General features: G+C 34.4%; 1 protein-coding gene across 3 annotated transcripts in view; it reads right to left on the reverse strand.

The window, feature by feature from the left end:
- The window catches only part of PTPRD (protein tyrosine phosphatase, receptor type, D), a 1,952,036-nt gene that overhangs the window by 1,206,907 nt on the left and 726,635 nt on the right, over positions 1 to 18,494 (reverse strand). For all 3 annotated transcript variants that reach the window (XM_012721366.1, XM_004677659.2, XM_004677657.2), the window contains one exon: positions 17,799 to 17,840. The gene's annotated coding sequence lies outside the window, so the exon portion shown is untranslated. The remainder of the gene's footprint in view (positions 1 to 17,798; positions 17,841 to 18,494) is intronic.

Here is an 18,494-nt window from a genome sequence, read left to right on the forward strand (position 1 = left end):
GCCTGTACCCCAGTTCTGTATGCATAAATAAATGAATCTTAAAGACAGAAAAAGGAAGCTAAGTTTGTTCTGGAAATCAAGGAGAAACTCTGGATGCTTTCTAAAATGTAATTTGCCTGATCATCACAGTGAGTGACACTGCTCTTAAGAAATAGGTTGTGGGCTGCCCTGGTGGTACACATGTTAAAGACAAAATACTATAAAGCAATCACCAGCCACTGCAACATGAGTCAATCTCCTGTCAAAGAGATTGTACCCACATGGCACAGCAAACCTCTCCATCTCACCCACAGTTGTCCTCAGCTGTGTATTTCAGTTGATCTACCTTTTCTGTTCCCCACTCTATCTTTGGTGAATCACCTTACCCCCACACCTCTAGCCTACACCCCAGGTTTTACATATATAAATAAATCCTTAAATACATAAATAAATTGTTATTTTAAAGGGTAAGCTAATCAACAAGCAAAAATGAAAGAGAATACATGTCCATGTGAAATATTTCTTTCAAAATGGTTTTAAGAAAAGAAAATGCTATTAGATAAGAAAGTTATCTAATAATAAATGTAAACAAAAAAGGGAGGCAAGGTCACTGGAAGAAATTAAAGCAGAATTTTCTGTAAATACAATATCCAGCTCTATCTGGGACACAGATTAGTAGGTAGAGTTAATAATTACCATGACTGGGGAACTGCTTCTTTAAGACTTAAACAATTAAAGCACATCTCATTTGAAATTCTGTACAAAATTGAAAGAAAAACACAGGATGATGAGTATTGAATTCCTCACAAAATTATAAATATGGTAAATTAAATTTCATAAATTGGTATCCCTACATTGGCATAATTCATAACTGGTGTGGAAATGTTGCTTAGCTATTAGGGATAATGTTTTAGACGTGAATGAGAAGTGGGAATAAGAAATTTCAGACACAATGACCAAAGTCAATAGTACAGTTCGCAGGAAGACACAGAGAACAGGACTGATGTACAGACTGCAGGAGTCCACAGCATGGTCAGGATTATTCTACTCCAGGAGTTTATGTTAAACAAGATATGTATGGAAAGTAACTCCTTGTGACAGATAGAGTAGCTGTTCATTTTTTAACTGTCATAAGACAAAAGTAGAGAAATATACTGCTAAAACAAACATTTGGACCACATAACATTCTGGACCTGCTAATCCTATAGGTCTCTATGTTGTCTCTGTTAGAAAGATGTAACCAGTTGAATATTCAGCTATCCCTCCTAAACACTTGTAAGAATAGCAGGGGGAAACTGAACACTAGCTGCATCTTCATTCTACAGAGAAAGATAGAGAAATTACACAGTTTTAGAGGCTGCTAGGAGGCTATCTACTTTAAGACCTGGAAAATGAGGGAGGGACTTCGGAGTTGGGGGAATCCTAGAAAGATTTGGAACTTACTAGATCAAATGAAGACAAACTTGTTATGATTCTCAATGGCTTCATATGAACTCATTTTCCCAATGAAACACATTAGGTTAAAGAAGAACCTGCCCAAGAAAGAGTGTTTCCTAGGTTTTATTCTTCTCATATAGAGTTAGTGGTTGCAGTTGGTACAACACAGAAGTTACTATACCTGCTCACAAGAGTATGAGCTAAACCTTAAGATGGAATCCATATTCATTATAGTATTGGACTCTAGAGACATAAGGTTCAAATGAGAAATGGAAGTTACAAGATTTTGAATACATACCATTTGGAAAAAGCCCTTCACTATATAGTTGATGATTGGTTATACCTAAGTTTCTGAACTTAACAATATGGCCAGAAAATCTCCAACGATATTCTGTAAGAAAGGATTGCACAAGTATGCTGCTTTCTGTCAAGGCATACCTAATAGAGGGCCACGACTAAGCTGATGGCAGGAGAGATCTTGTGGGGGCTCATTGGTGTTGGAATTCAGACACTGGTATGAACCCTTGCATCTTAACAAGGTTAATTTGCATATGGTTTTCCTAGAATACCTTCCTCTTACCAATGACAACTTGTTTCTGGTTTGCAGAGTTGCTGTTTTCTAAACTTAGTGCATCTTAAAGCTAGGGTTTTTATACTTGTGTGTGTACAATATTCATTATATACTTTAAAATAAGACTCCAAATTAGAGGTGTCTGTTGACACCAGCATTGTTCTTAATGCCAACCTTTTTTTTTTTTAAAACAAGGGATAATGGCCCACAGAAGTAACACATAAATTATGGTAATTGCTGTCCATGAAATACAGCTATATGCATTAACAAAGGTGATTCAAAACCAATGGTAGTAAAAGAAAAAAGGCAAGATTACATCCAGCATGACATGATTTATTTAAAGTTCATAATAGGCTAAATTAAGTAACACTATAATGAATACTTATTATTACATAATTACAAAAACAAATTGGTGCTGTATTATCTCAATGGGGAGTAGTATTTTGGAAATGTTGAAGGACCTACTCACAATTTTAGTGAATGATAACTATTATGTTTTCCAAACTGTTCAGGAACCAAGCTAATGAGAAACTTTGATTTTGGACTTTAATTACTTTGGGCCTTAATTCAATAGTGATTTTTCATTTGCTTGCATTTTTACAAAACAAGTGGGTTGAGTCAAGGAAATTTAGTAAATATCTGAGAATTTTATAACAGAATTTGATAACAGAACAGTGTCCATATTTGAAATATTTCACATAAAATATTTTATAGGTGATTGTGTGTGTACATATGTGTGTGTCTGTACACACCATATATTCAGCATACACATTAAATACATTTGTCATTATATTCAATCTACAATATGACAAGATGGTTAGTAATAATTTGAGATGGGGGAAATTCATCTCTTATGGATTTCTTTGTAAAGCAGGTGAAGAGAATTACTATATGGAAAATAGTGAGTGAAATGTTTTCTTCTTAACTCTTGTTCTCATGGAGGTGTCCATTAAAGCAAAGCATCTGACCTCTACCCACTACTTGGATTCCAAATTCTGGCAGAAGGAAGTGTGCACATTTAACTCAATCCACTCTGGGTTCCTACATCTCTCAATGATTAACAGTCTAGTCTTTAAACTCAATCAACTTCTTTATGCATGGGATAAGCTTAGGGCATCAGCGTGGTGTGCTTAGAGAGCCTTTTGGTAGGCCAGCTATGCCAATGAATAAGTCGGGATGCCTGCTCACTTCACTAATACCCAGTGGCAAGATATTAAACTTATTTGCCTACATTTTTAAAACCGTATTATTCAATCAACTTTATTATAACCCTGGCTGTTTGACCTCTATTTGTCTTCCTCCTGAGTTTTAATTCTAAATTGATTACATGCTCAGGGGGTAGGGAAGAAGAACAGGGTATTATTTATTGATCTCCTAAACTCTAACAGCAGTGAATATAATAAAGCACTGGATAGCATTATCATTTTTATTATTATCAGATCAATCATTGTTTAACATCCTTAATTCTTTTTTAGACTCTATAACAAGACAATATTCTATATAGAATCCACAGAGTGTACATACCCTAGCATGAGTGGATGAGGTATGCTTTTTTAACAATAAATCATTTTTGTGTGTTCTCATTTTTTTTTAAGAAAAAAGGCCTCAGGAAGAGATTTATGTTAAGGGTGACAGCTTATTTGAAAATCTTATAAGACAAAAGTTAGTAAAATAGTTGTTAGAGTAGCTCTCAGTTTAGTGACTCCTTTTCCTCCATTCTCCTTCACAAATTAAAACAAAAAAAAAATGAAAAAAGAGGATTCAGTGAAATTTGGAGTCAGCTAACGTCACTTCAAATAACCAGCAATATTTCTTTACTACCCATATAAAATAATAAATGGAGCTTGCATGTTGACTAAGGTATATGTGAAACTACTTGCACAGCAGTTCATAAGCAGCAGCTCTGTACTTCTACAAATAAAGATTTGAATTGAAAACTATGAAAAAAAAACACCTCTGTATATTTAACATAACTCAGTTTTATTTAACATCACTTATGGCTTACCAACCATTCCTAATTCAAATTTCAAAGACTGTGCCTCTATTTTGACACCTTTATTCATCTCCTCATTGCAAACCTTAAGAACAATCAAAGGTGATAACTAATTAGATGTTTAAATTTATTTTCACAGTTATATGTGTAAATAGATATGTGGCTATGTATCTATTATTATAATGTTCATAAATAATGTCACTCAATAGAAATGAAAGAAAGCATGATTTTGCTTTTCTTTAACATTTAAACAAATCTAAATTATGGTGGGAAATAAAAAGATTAAGTATCTGTCAATATCAACAATACAAAAGAAAACAGACTTTCCCAGACTAAGGAAAACCAAGAAGCCTCTACCATAAATTCTCATCGTTGAGAAACACAGTCCTATCTACAAATCCCTTATGTTACCACTTCTGCATTAGGACTCCCACTTATTTCACTACCATTTCATTTTTTTAAGGAGCAGGTGAAAGTAATAGATTGCATTAAATTTGTGACAGGGTTATGGTCCCTGACCTTCCCATTGGTGCTTGTATTTTATATGAAAAAAAGTGCTTATTAATGACAATATTTCTCCATTTAGAAAAATAAAAGCAATCTTGAAAAAGTGAAGCACTGTTAAGATCTCTTGAGGTGTGGTGTCATGTTGCTAAACTACTGGGAAAATGGGGTTACATTTCAGAGGAACCTGAGAACTATGGTACCAGAAAGCCCAGTAGGAACATTCTAATTTGCCCTCCTCTCTACATTTGTGTCTTCACTCCCTTATTTCCAGAAGTTGACTTACTTAGGCCAAAGGCCTAGGGTGCTGGTATACAAGTTTATTTGTAGGATACTAAAGGGAGGTGTTTAGGCAAGAATAAAATCAATCAGTGGTCATTTACCTACACAAGCATTAAATCATCTGAGTACATTAAAATGTAACTGGGAAAATAATCCAAAATAGGATAGTTATTTGATTGTCCAATCAAAATTGTGTATAAAAGTCAATGTCTTCTCATTCCTCTTTTGTCATAGTACTTTAGTGAAGTACTGAATGAAATGTAAGAACATACACAAATATACTGTTAAGTAAATATTGCATGTTTAAAAATCTTATTAACAAGGGCATTCCTTTATTAGGTTTCACAGTGTTATTATGTAAATATATCCCTTGTTAGGTAACTTTAGTTCCAGGCTTCCTTTTCTTTTCTTTAATCCCTGTCCAGTCTTGGAGATATTCCTTAGGAATCAATTTTTACAAGCACAAATATTACTGTGGTGCAGTCAATGAGTTCTGGATCTTTTCATATAGCTGTGCCCTCTATACCAGTGAAGTTATCAAGATGATTATGTGCAATATTGCTAGTTTTAGGAGGCTGATATGCTGTATTTCCTTTTTTTGAACCAAGATTATCTTCTAAACAATAAGTGAAGTCACCAAATATAGATGTGACTCTCAGCTCTACTACTGACTTAAACTCAAGTTCATGCATCTGTAAACGGGAAGAACAGCTATCCACTATGTATGAGATCTCTCCCCATTAAAATAAATAAAATAAAATAGATAAATAAATTAATTAATTAAAATAAAATAAAATAAAAAGAGTAGGGGTCTCCCTGGAGGCACAAGGGACTGTAGATAGCTTCATAGCACTGAAGTTTGAATTTCATGCCCAGCCAGAGAAGTGACCCACATGATACAATAAACCTTTCCTGCCCCATCCACTGCTCTCCTCAGCAGTGTATTTCCACAGATCCTCCTGTCCTACTTCTCATGCTGTCTTTGGTGAATCTTCTTAGCCCCCTAAACCTCAGGCCTGTATCCTTGTTCTTGTATGCATAAATAAATATTTTTTTTTTAAAAAAGTAAAAAGAATACAGTGAACCCGGTGTCTTAAAATGTCAACTTATTTGTAACTAGGGTCTTTTATCCGATAAGTTAAAATAAGGTCATAATGATATAGGATGGACACCCAATATAGTATAACTGATATCCTTCCACAGAGAACGCCATGTGAAAGACAGGTACAAGGGAAAAGTCATGGGAAGGTGAAGGTCAAAACTGGAGTAATATTTACAAGTCACAGTATGCCAGAAACTACCAGAAGCTGGCAGAGAGGCATGATGCAGATTCTCTATTATAGTCCTCAGAGGTGCCCTGCTGACACCTCAATTTCAGATTTTGAGCCTCTAGAGCTGTGTATTCCTGATGTCTAAATTTTAGACACTTGGCTAAAATAGCGCTAAGACACTAGTATACTATTCAAGAAGGCTGTTCTGGGCTCAAATAAAATGCCTTCTGAAGAACCTGACATAAGATAACCCTTAATAAAATGTTAATGAAAATAAGCACAAACTATTGCAAAACACAATTGATTGGTAGATATATAGCAACTATACTGGATTTACTCCTCATTTGTAATTTTGGAAATATAGACAGTGAAATATCCTGTTGGATGGCAGCTCGGAAGGCAGGGATTATAAGGGAGATCAATCTCACGCCATTTGTGCTAATTGTCTGAATCCCTTGTAAATGGCTTGGCAAGAGAAGAGGTTGGAACACTTAGCTAAATTGAAGTTTGGGGATTATCTGTGAATTTAAAGTATCCATGCCATTTTGGCCCCTATTAGCACAAGTAATTGAGAGGAAAATCTTGCCAGTTATGCTTTTCCATAAGGCTAATGCAGACTTAAATATGTAAGTAATTCATTAGTAGACTGAAATGATGCCTTAGAAGAATACAGAAGGACCTAGGAGATAGTTATGATCTTTATTTGTCAGAGGAGCAAAGTGAAGCTCACAGAGGTTATTATGAATTCAAGGTTATATATATAGAGTTTACATGGTAAAAGCTGGCACTCTCTTCCTTGTCTCCTAATTTTCTGCTAAATATATAAATGCTGGCCTTTTCAGGATAATGCATGATTTTCGGAATTCCTTAAGCCTTTGTTTGTCAGAACCCCATCTTTCCATGAAATAGTTAAGACCACTGTTGAAGAACTTCTTCAGATCCAGCAAGAAGAAAGTGACATTGTAGTATTTTCAGCAAGTAGTTTTCAAAAATTGCATTTGGGAAAGGGAGCAGCAGCAAAGCCAGAGGGCATTTATTTTCATACTAAAATTATAAGCTGTAATGTATTAATATGGTTAGAGAAATCTTTTCACATTGTTTAGAAGATCCATTAAATATGGCCTCATCGGACCTTTTTGGGGACCACTCATTAAAACCCTAAATGGTATTTGGAATTGTGGCTACCCCCACTGAAGCCATTTGTGTTACATTATCAAACAAATAGGACACAGTGGTCAGCAAGATCACCAGGATGGCTGAACTCTGCCCTGCACATGAGCGTGCAAATACAGAGCGTGCTCATCACCTGCTGAACAGCCCACCCCAGTTATATTAAAGCAAGTTGCCCTCTTTCATCTATGTTGTGCTCAGATTTTAAGCAGACCTTGTGGAAGAAACAGAATTTTAATACAACAAAAAGTTTGTTTCATCGTTGGTGTTTTTGTTTGTTTGTTTGTTTTACTATTTTATATTTCCAGTCTTTACAGTATATTTCCACATTGCCCACCCTAACACATTGCTACTGTAATTGAGGGGGCCAGTTCAGAATCTATTCCATAGAGAATCATTCAGTTTCATCTTGTAGTTTCATAGCACAGAACCACATCTTTTCAAAAGACTCCCCATAATCCAATGCAGGGACCCCTCTGGATAACGTATCAATTTGTATTATGAAGTGAATTATCAGTGTACCCACCAGAGCTGGTCTAGTTCAGTGTCTCTCAGTGTTTTCATTGTATGCTTAGGTCTTCCTACTCAGATGCAAAAACAGCTTTTAGACAGAAGCATTCAAGGTCAAACTAGGAGGTGAGTATTCCCTTTGTTTATTTTTACCATTTAAAAATACTAACACTCAGCCCTCCCTGGTGTTGTAACTGGTTAGGATGCAGCACTCAAGCTAGCTGCAGCAGCTTCAGTGCAAGTTTGATTCCCACCCCTGAGGTGATCCACATGGCACAGCAGACCTCTCCTGTCTCTCCTGCTGCTCCCCTCAGCAGTATATTTAGTTCGATCTGCCTGTTCTGTCCCCACTGTCTCTGATGAATCCTCTCAACCCTCTGCACCTCTGACCTGTACCTATATGCATAAATAAATCTTTTTTTTTTAAGATAGTTCTAGTTCTCTAAGTCAACACAGATACAAGAGTGGTGGTGCAATTGTCATTGTTACCCTGACAAATTCCAAGCCAGTTTTGCAAGGAATGTACACATGCATCTCCTTCTCCTCCCTTTTCAGACATTCTTGCCCATTTCTTTTTGCAAAGTCAACAAAGCCACGCAGCAGTAGCTACATATTGCATGTTTTAACAGCTGTGGGACAGTTATGTTCTTGGGCAGAATCCCCAGAAGAAGCCACCAGGAGTAACCTAATGATAGCAAACACCCCAAATCCCTCGTGGAAGACATCATAAGCTCTTCTCACTTCCAAACATGAAATTTTGACTCACAAAGAATCAAGAAACAGCTACTACACCTGCACTTCCCTCATCTTCTCTTCTCCCTGATTAACCTAGATACTTCTAGAGCTGAACTTACTCTTCAAAGCACATAACCTTGTGAGGAGCAGGGAGATAGATTTAAGTCAGCTCCTACCTTCATACCTGACTTTCTCACTGTCATAAAATTTTTCAAGTGGTTTGTGCACAATGAGTAGCAGATCCAGGTCAGGTCCAGGTGCAATGTTATAATCCACAGTGTTCTCCCTGGAGGTTGTCAAAAATGATTTCAAATGTGTCTTAAATGGCCTCCAAAATTGCATATATATTTATCAGACCTCTAAATAAACCCAGAGAACTCCATTTATACACTAGATGGGATATGGCTATAATCTATATATTAAAGGTTTCCTTCCATCTTTTCCTTTCATGCCCCTATCCCGATCTTGATTCCATGTAAATTCTCTCCTCTATATCTAACTCAAATTTTCATTTTTCTGAGATGGCTCTCCTACTTTCTTCAAATAGACTCAAAGACTTTTCTCCTGAGCCACTGTGCACTTAATATGCTATCCGAAATATAAGTATTATATGAAGTCATTGTTCTGTAAGTTTCTTTGTCAGACTGTACAAACTGAAGACAAGCATTATGTCATTTTTGTTAATACGGTGATGCACATATTAAATATGCTGAGTAAATACTGCTTTTATTACTGAATCAGTGAGCAAATGGATAAATGGATTCAATATTCCTTGAAATAGGACTAAAAACACAGGCACTCAAGGGATGAAATAACTGCTTGAAGAGTAGCGTTTGTCTTTAAAACAATTCCCCACTTCCAGTTTTCAATATTCCAGAGAATACAAATTCTCACATGCCCCATAATGAAGAATCTCCCAGAAAAATTGGGTGATTTATAAACTCTTATAGGAGGCAATATATGTAAAAGTATTTGTTGAGAAAATTTCTGAACAAGCAGCTAAGAGATGAAGTGTGTGTTCTGACTTAGTCACTGACTCTGTGACCCTCTTCAAGTTACTTAATAGCTTAGCGATTCCATCTCGCTGCAAATGGTGATAAATAATATCAGTTCTGTCTGGTTTCTCAGAGATGTTTGAGTGAAAATATATTAGCAACTCTCAGGCAACTTTAAGAGGAAAAAAAGCCAAAGTACATATATGCAATTAGAATTAAATATTGAATTATCATTAATGAATATTATATTCAAAATAATAATCTATTCCTAAAAATCTATTCGGGCAAAATTACATTAACCTAATAATGACAAAATGTAATTGGAAGATTGATTCTAACACTTGTTGTAGGCAACTGGACTATATCCATTCTATTTTAAAAATGGAATGAATAATAGATTATTCAATTGTTTCTGCATTTGGATTTAGGAATGGTGCATGTAATTATGATGATAGGTAAGTTGTAATGTTCTACCTGAGTTGCCAAAAACATCAAGGTGAGGAACTAAAAACAATTCCACATAATTTTAGAAGTTGATAAAACCTCTAGTGTTACTCAAAGTGTAATCCATAAATCATATAAAGCAATATTTTTTTGATAATGTAACCTGCAGATTCTCAGACCCTAATTCTAGATAAGGGATAAAATATTTCAGGTGGGCTCTAAGAATCTGCATGTTAAAAAAAAGATCATGTGCCCACCTGCTGCTCCCCTCAGAAGTGTATTTCAGTACATCTACCTGTTCTCCCCACTCTCTCTGGAAATTCTCTCACCACCTGCAACTCTGTCTGTACCCAAGTTCTATAAGCATAAATTAAAAAAAAAAAACAACAGGTGATTCCTACGCATACACTCAGTCCAAGAATTACACGAGTTTTTATTATTTGGTTCAAGAGGTAAATGATGAAAGGAGACTGAAGAAAATTGGAAACTGGAAATCAAACTGCACTCAGAATCAGGGGTGATAAACCCTGACTCTCCTTTAAAAGCCATCAAATAGACTGTTTTTGTGGAATTTTTGGAATTAGAAATCAATGATTGAGTCCAATCACAGGGATTTTAGATAAACTATGGCAGGTTAAACTAAAAAGAGGAGAGGCAATTGACAATTCATTTCCTTGCATTACTAGAGCTCAAGAGTAAACTGTTTATAGGTAAAAGAAACCCCCCACAAACCCCTTTATTATTTTTCCAAGCACTTTTTGGGACAAATCCAACTGCTTCAGGTTTATGATCATTTTATGGGTTTATCTTTTCAGCAACAAGCAAGACAAATTGGGTAAAAAATGTCAACAAATGGTGTTGTAATGTATTTCTATTATTAAATAGATCCCACTTTATTGCTTTGTTTTTGTTAGGGAGATAGCACCTAGTCATGTAGAAAATTTCATGAAATTTCAGTTATAGAAAAGAATACAGAATCAAATGAAAGCCCCTTAAGTTCTAATACAGAGTAGCAATTACTATTCTCATTTTGACAAAAATTCTTCTAAGGTTACACACCCACTGTGGAAAATTATTCCATCCATATAAAATTATACCTATAATAAATTTACATATATTTGCATATATAAATACATGCATACACTATTTTAATTTTTTACAAGTTTTGTAATTACCTTTTCTAAGCCAATGACACATTTAAAAATCTCATGCTTGTATATACCTGTAGTGTAAACTGGAAAATCATCAGAGATAGCTTAGAGCTTCAGTTGCCTGTCTAACCTCCTTCGTTTGTGTCTTGAAGAATTCCCCACTCAAAAGTCTGATTAGGAATTTCCTTCCTCCTTATAGTATTTTCCTGTCTTGACATACCTAGAAAGTCTTATAGAAAAGATAGAGACATAGAAGGTACTAAGTGGCTGTCTTTGGAGTAAAAGAAAGATTCACCAACACGTAAATAACCAAAGGTGTATTCTTTCTTCCTTAGTTCCTGCCTGTTCTGTTAACTTTTATCCATATTTCTTAAGAGAGTGCTTTTTTGAACAATTATTCCCTCATATACTAAATGGGACCCAGTAAGTTAACTATTTAACAAGCATTTAATACATATATTGTTCTAAGTGTACTACATGGATTATATTAGTGAATTATTACAACGATCAAAAGGTAAAAGTCAACTCTTTACTCATTGGATTATGAGACAACAGTCTCAAGAAGGGTGAGCTGTCCACACAGTTTCTCATAGTAGAAAAAGCAGGGAATGAAGAAAGGAAGAACAAGATCTTATTGGTTATAGCACTCCCTTTGGGACAATGGGAATGTTTTACAACTGGACAGAGGTATAAGAGCACTGCTAAAGTACAAAAGCACTCACTTTATATAATTAATTTTAAATTATGTCAACTTTACCTCGGTACAAAAAAAAATAGTGCAGCAGAGAATCAAGTCATTAAATCCAGTCTCACTCTAGAAATTATGCTCTTAACCCTTAGAAACACTGCCACCCACGTGGTTATGTAGATTATGAAATTTTCAAGATTAAACAAAATGGGCATATTTTTACTGCAGAGATGTCAATGCCTTAACTGTCTTTATAAATGTGCTAAATTTCTTATAGGGTGATACACACACACACACACACACACACAAGTATTGATATATCAAATAGTGTCTGTCAAATTGCTTTTTTTCATGGAATACATTGTACCTGGAGCATTTCTTAAGAATGCATAAAATACCTTTACGGAATCACTGTATGCCTCAAAGCTTGGAAATGAATGTTTATTACAGAATTGTTTTCACTCGGATTGCTTATTTAATACATCTGCAAAACTTCATAGGAATTCAAACAATAAAGACAGAGCAGTTAACTGGGATTCTGTTTATGATCCTTTCTTTAGCTTTTGTTCATAACAGAATGAGTAGATCAGCAAAGGAAACCAAGCAATTACATCTTTTTTTTTAAATCTATGTAAAACATTTAATATTTAGACAAGTATTATGCATATGGTAGCTTTTATATGCACACACAACTATTTAAATTTTAGATAAAACACAAAATATGTAGGGAAGGATAGATTATTATATCCTGCAATTTTGGGAATAGAAAGTTCTAATAATAAGATATAAGCAAGTAAAAGAAAACTTTTAGAATGTGATTAGAAATTTGATGTTTTGTATGACTTTTGCTTTGTTATTTTTGCTCAATAAGGAATAGAAAGAATTTCAGCAAAATGAAGGCATTTTAAAATTCATAACAATGATTTATAAAAAAGTATTTTTCCTCTTCAATCAAAACCGCATATAACAGTCATTTTTTTCTATATGAGACATTGTAATGTTATAGAATGTGAGATTAGGAATCAGTCACAATTGAAACTGTCACATGCTTACTTTATGACTTATTTTCCCCATTTATATGTGGCTATAACTACCTGCATAATTTTGTAATATATATATATATATATATATATATAGACTGTGAGTGGATATATTTACTTACACAAATGATGAAAACATAAAATGCAGATAGCAATGACAATAAAATGAAGAAATCTGAAAAAGACTAGTAGGTTATATCAATTATACTATGGATTTGAAAAAAGTCACAATTGTGGAAACTAAGAAAAGCATATAAGGAAATAAATTACTTTATATTTCACAAATGCATGCATGTCTAATCATTTCAGCAATTTTATATAAATTTAAAATAAACATTACTATGCCTGTCCCAAAATGGTGCCCAACCTCCTTTTTGCCACAGAAATGAATTAAATCATCATATTCCCAATTTCCTAATCTAAAAACTAGAAAGATTCTGTTGATCATTCTCATTTTTGCTAGCATATTTCTACATTGATTTCATTGGAATATTAGTTTATTGTGTTAATAAAATATTTCCTACTGGATAGCTAAAACATAAGAAACTGATTTTCACACAGTTTCAGAACCCTGGAAAGCCCAAGAATGATTATCTGGACTGACTTGGCTTCTACTGAGAGATCTAGTTTTGGCTTGCAGATGGCAATGAGCCAGCGAGATCAGTTTCTCTACTATTTCTTCATATGAGGACACTAATCCAGACTGAGAGCCCAATCTTTAGTCCTTATCTTGGGCTAATTACCTTCCTAAGGCACCCTCTTAGGACAACAACATATGAGTTTTGGGGGTAGACATTCAGTTCATATGTTTATTTCTGGATCCCTCAAATGAATATCCTTCTCCCATGCAAAATGGATTTTTTTCCATTCCAAAGTCCCTTAAAATCTTAACTCATGTTCAATGCCAACCAAAAGTACAAACTTTCATCTAAGTCAGATGTGGGAGAGATTCAGAATAAACCTCCTCTCTGGCTGTGAACCTCTGAAGCAAAGCAAATTACGTACTTTTAATTTATGTTGGTAGAACAGACATAGGAATAGGACAGACATTCTCACTGCGATAGGGGGAAAGAAAAACAGACACAAAAATGGGTTCAAAGTACATCGAAAACCTAACCTAAAAGATAAAGTCCATTATCTTACAGCTTAAGCTGAATCCCCCCTAGACTCATTAGAGCAGTGGCATTACCTCTAGGCTCTCTGAGGTTCTGGCACTAATGACCACTGAAGCACTGTGAAGGGCATTTTTCCCTTTTCTTGAAAAACAGCCTATGTTCACAGCTCAATAGTTCATCACCCCATTATATGAAATCACTAAGTTTAAACAGTCTATCTTCACTTTGTTCCATTTCTGATCCCTTCAATTCAAACTTGCAGTGGATCTACTCATATACGCTTAAACTATGAGCTACACTCTCCATTCTCATCAAAAAGGACTTTCTCTTTTTTTGGCCATATGAATAAGTCAATAATTTTCTAAATTCTTTATATTCTGGTTTCTTTTTTATCTTCTATTCACCTATCCCTCCATTCTATTGTAAGAAACAGGCAGAATTAAATATAGATAGCTTGTCCTACACTTCACTGAGAAACCTTTCCAATTAAATCATTTTATTGCTTTCAAGTTCTACCTTTCACAAAACAATGGAATAGTGATGTGTCCTAAACCTTTGCACTAGGGGGGGGGGCCCACACCCTTTTTTAAAAAAATTTTGTTTAATTTAATTTATTTATTTGTATATATTTTACATCTGGTGTGGTCCCCATAGGGTTTCTACTACCAATTCACCTGTGCACCATCACCTTAGTTCCTAGTGCTCTTTCCATTCTTGTATTTTGTACCCTTTCCCTCCCCATCCCTTGCAGAACTTCTCCAACTTATATCTGATTATTTTTGTTTAGTTTCATTGTATTTTTTAAATTGTTATTATCTTCCCCTGATCTCTTATGTGTTTTCCCTAAAATTATCCTATAAGTGAAATTATCTGATATTTTTCTCTTTCTTTCTGACTTACTTGCATAATTCCTTGTAACTCCATCCATATTGCCTCAAATGGCATTAATTAAATTATCTTTTTTTTTTTTTTTTTGCTGAATAGTATTCCATTGTTTATAGATGCTACATCTTCTTGATCTAACCATCTACTTTGGGGCTTCTGAGTTGTTCCCAAATACTAGCTATTATAAATAGTGCTGCAATAAACACAGGACTGCATGCAACCTTTTGAATTAGTGGTTTGTGAACTTTGGGTAGAGCACTAGGAGTGGAATTGCTGGGTCAAATGGCAGCTCCATTTTTAGTCATCTGAGGAACCGCCGCATCTTTCCATAATGGCTGGGCTAGTTTCCATCCCCATTAGCAGTGTAAGAGAGTTTCTTTTTTGCCACAACATTACCAATGTTTTTAAGGGATCAATCACAAAGTTATACAAAGAACTCACATGACACAAGAAAACCCAAGTATACAGTCCAATCAAAAAATGAGCAGTAGATCTCAAAAGTCACTTCTCCAAGGATGAAATGCAAATGGCTAACAGACATATGAAAAATTGTTCAACATCCCTCATGATCAGAGAAATGCAAATCAAAACCACAATGAGATACAACCTTGTACCAGTAACAAATCTTTACAAATAAAGAATTGAAACTTAAAAATATTTCCGAACTCTCTTCTCTCAAAAGGTCCATAGAAAGATAAAGACAAATACTTCTGCATATGCCTACATAATCCAAAACTTGCATATATTTCTTTGAGTTATCCTTCTGTACACAGAAGGATCATGATTATTGAGAAGTTTAACACAAAATCCAACTCATTTCATAAACAGGAAGGGGTAAAATTACATTGAGTACATGCCTATTATGTAATTGATAAAAGGTGATATAGCAAATGTATATAATTTTAGTAAATATTATTTGATGAGCTATTAGTAAATTATTTTTATAAATGAAATAAACTGTTCAGGATTCAAGAGCTAATAAGTGACAAAGTCGCATTTCAAATCTAGGAGGGTCCAATTTTAAAGCCATGATGCTCTCATTTTCTTGCAATTAAAACACCTAGAAAACACACTGCTTTTCCATTTATTACCAGAAATGTCATTTTCTGAATTATCAGGGGGAAAGAGTAGTAATGAATAACAGCAGGCTTGAGGTTGAGGCTACACATCTATGGGAAACTGAGATTATTTGCATTGTGCAGTGTTTGATTTAGTTCCCTGCCAAATGTCATGGCAAAGCCTTGACACACAGAGATTTGTGCCTGGAGCCATCCATTCTCTGTCTGGCAGTGCATATCAGCTGACATATTTTCCTCAGATATTCTAAAGTCACACCAGTTTCTGAATAGGGATTGAAAATGACTAAGAGGAATATTGTATGAAAAATAGTAATATAAAAAAATCTAGAAGTATGTTTCAATTGTAAAATCTCAGGTAAGAATTCATATATACATAGGATTATGTTTATAGAATATTTTCTTGCAACAGTAATGTGGCAGAACATACACAGTATATTGTTTAGTTAAACTAAAATGTAATGATGTGGGTATATATATATTTTTTCTTAAACATTATGTTTACTTAAGATAGACCAGGCATTAATTATTACTCATGATTATTAAAAACCCTACATTTTTTCTTTTAACCACAAACCAACTCTCAACACTTTTTCAATACAAAGTTAATTTATTACCCAGAAAAATAGTTTCAGCCTCATAAATTTCTGCTTGGGATTGGAAGGACCATTTACATGGTAACTTATCTCAAGAAACTTTAGAATCTGACATGAGTGAATCTATTATATATTTAAATACATCTAGAAAAAAAACAGTACCAAAACTTCCTTCAATATGTTATCCTGTAGCTCACTTAAATCCCTTAAAAACTAGTTTAAGCAATTTTCCTCTTGCTACTTTCTCCAAAGAAAACTGCTAAGATTTATTTCATCAGTCTTCATCTTTCCCCTGTATGATCCCTAAGAATCTTAGGTCCCTTTGGTCTTTACTTCTGAATTCACACTATATATTTTATGTAATTCTTAAGTTTTTTTTTCTTCCTCTTGGGATTCATGATCATTACAAATCATATTTGTAGGGACCTTTTTCATACACTTTTTACAGTTTGCCTTCTAATTTGAAATAAAAGGAATCCCATCTTGCTTTGTATTCTCTTCTGTATCTTTCACACCCTGTATTTATATATTTCTTGTTGAGTCTTGTTTGTATGTATTTACCTGTTTGCTTCTTCCTTCCCAGTAGCATTGATCTCTAACTCCAAACTAGTTTTACTTCTTAAAGCCCCCCCTACTCATAGACATTTTTTAGGTAGTTTTCAATTAGTAGTTTAACTCACATTATCTTATTGCTATCTTATTTAGCAAGTTTCAGTTGGTGGTTTAACCCACGTTATCTGATCTTATAGTCCAGGGTCATTAAGGACTATGTTAAATAACTTCCATCAACTTTAGAATAGCTCCCACGTTTTATATGCCAGGGCATTAATGATAACTGTTCTTGGAATTTGGTTGTCTGGATTAAGGTTTCTTGTGCCCCCATGATGATACATATTAAATAATCAGATTTCCAATTCTGATGTATTTGCATTAGTATCATACTTTGACAGATGAAAAAGTACATAACATCACACAGAATATGGAACATAATTCCAAATATCAAAGTGTGAGATAAAATTATTTTGTATACCTTACTCAAGTAAAAATTTTGTAATATAGGCCCTCCCTGGTGGCGCAGTGGGTTAAAGCACAGCACTGAGAACCTAAAGCCGCTTCCGCATGAGTTCGATTCCCGCCTGCCCCGGAGGTGACCACATGGTGTGGCAGACCTTTCCTGACCCACCCGCTGCTCCCCTCAGCAGTGTACTTCGTCGATCTGCCTGTTCTGTTCCCCTCTCTGTCTCTGGTGAAGCCTCTCACCGCCCCTGAGCCTCTGGCCTGTACCCCAGTTCTGTATGCACAAATAAATAAATCTTTAAAAAAAAAAAATTTGTAATATAAATTAAAGGTGCAAACCTTTGTCCAAGGCACATTCTGTGGTGGTCTCAGGACAGGAACCTAATGTAAAAAAAAAAATAGGTATTTATTAATAAATTTAATAACAAGATTGTGAAAATTAAGAATATGCTTACACCATGTTCAGTAAATGCATAATACATTAACTTCAAAAACATGTTCTTTTTTATCTTTTTGCTAAATTTCATTAAGAAAATAAAGCATAGGATACAAATATTCAGAAACACTTCTCAATGTGAACCTCAAAGAAGCTTGAAGGGTTCAAACTTTTTTACCAGACATAAACATAGAAGCAGATTCAGTACCTGGTAAACAAAAGTAAATTTTATGTCAAAGTTAGACATCACATTTCAAAAACATTACATGAATTATTAGGTTCAAAACAAGATGAATAAGCATGTTAAATAGATTTTATGATTATAAAAGATAATATTTTTCATCAATGGAAAGCCAATTAAAGTTAACACAGAATCATTTTCACAGTAATGATGTTTCAAACTTTTACACAGTGAAACTAAACTGTATGTGTAGATAAGAGATATAAATATGTTCAAATGAACTTGAGTACTTTAAAAATCAAAAGAAATAGAATCACGTATTGCTGCACTGAAGTCCAATGTTCCTTCATTCCTTTTTATTTTATTATCCTATTAAAAGTAGTGTTGCATTGCCAGATATGTTCAGAAACCCACCTAC

The sequence above is a fragment of the Condylura cristata genome, unplaced genomic scaffold, assembly GCF_000260355.1.
Source record: "Condylura cristata isolate star-nosed mole 26May11 unplaced genomic scaffold, ConCri1.0 scaffold00006, whole genome shotgun sequence".
NCBI lineage: Eukaryota > Metazoa > Chordata > Mammalia > Eulipotyphla > Talpidae > Condylura > Condylura cristata.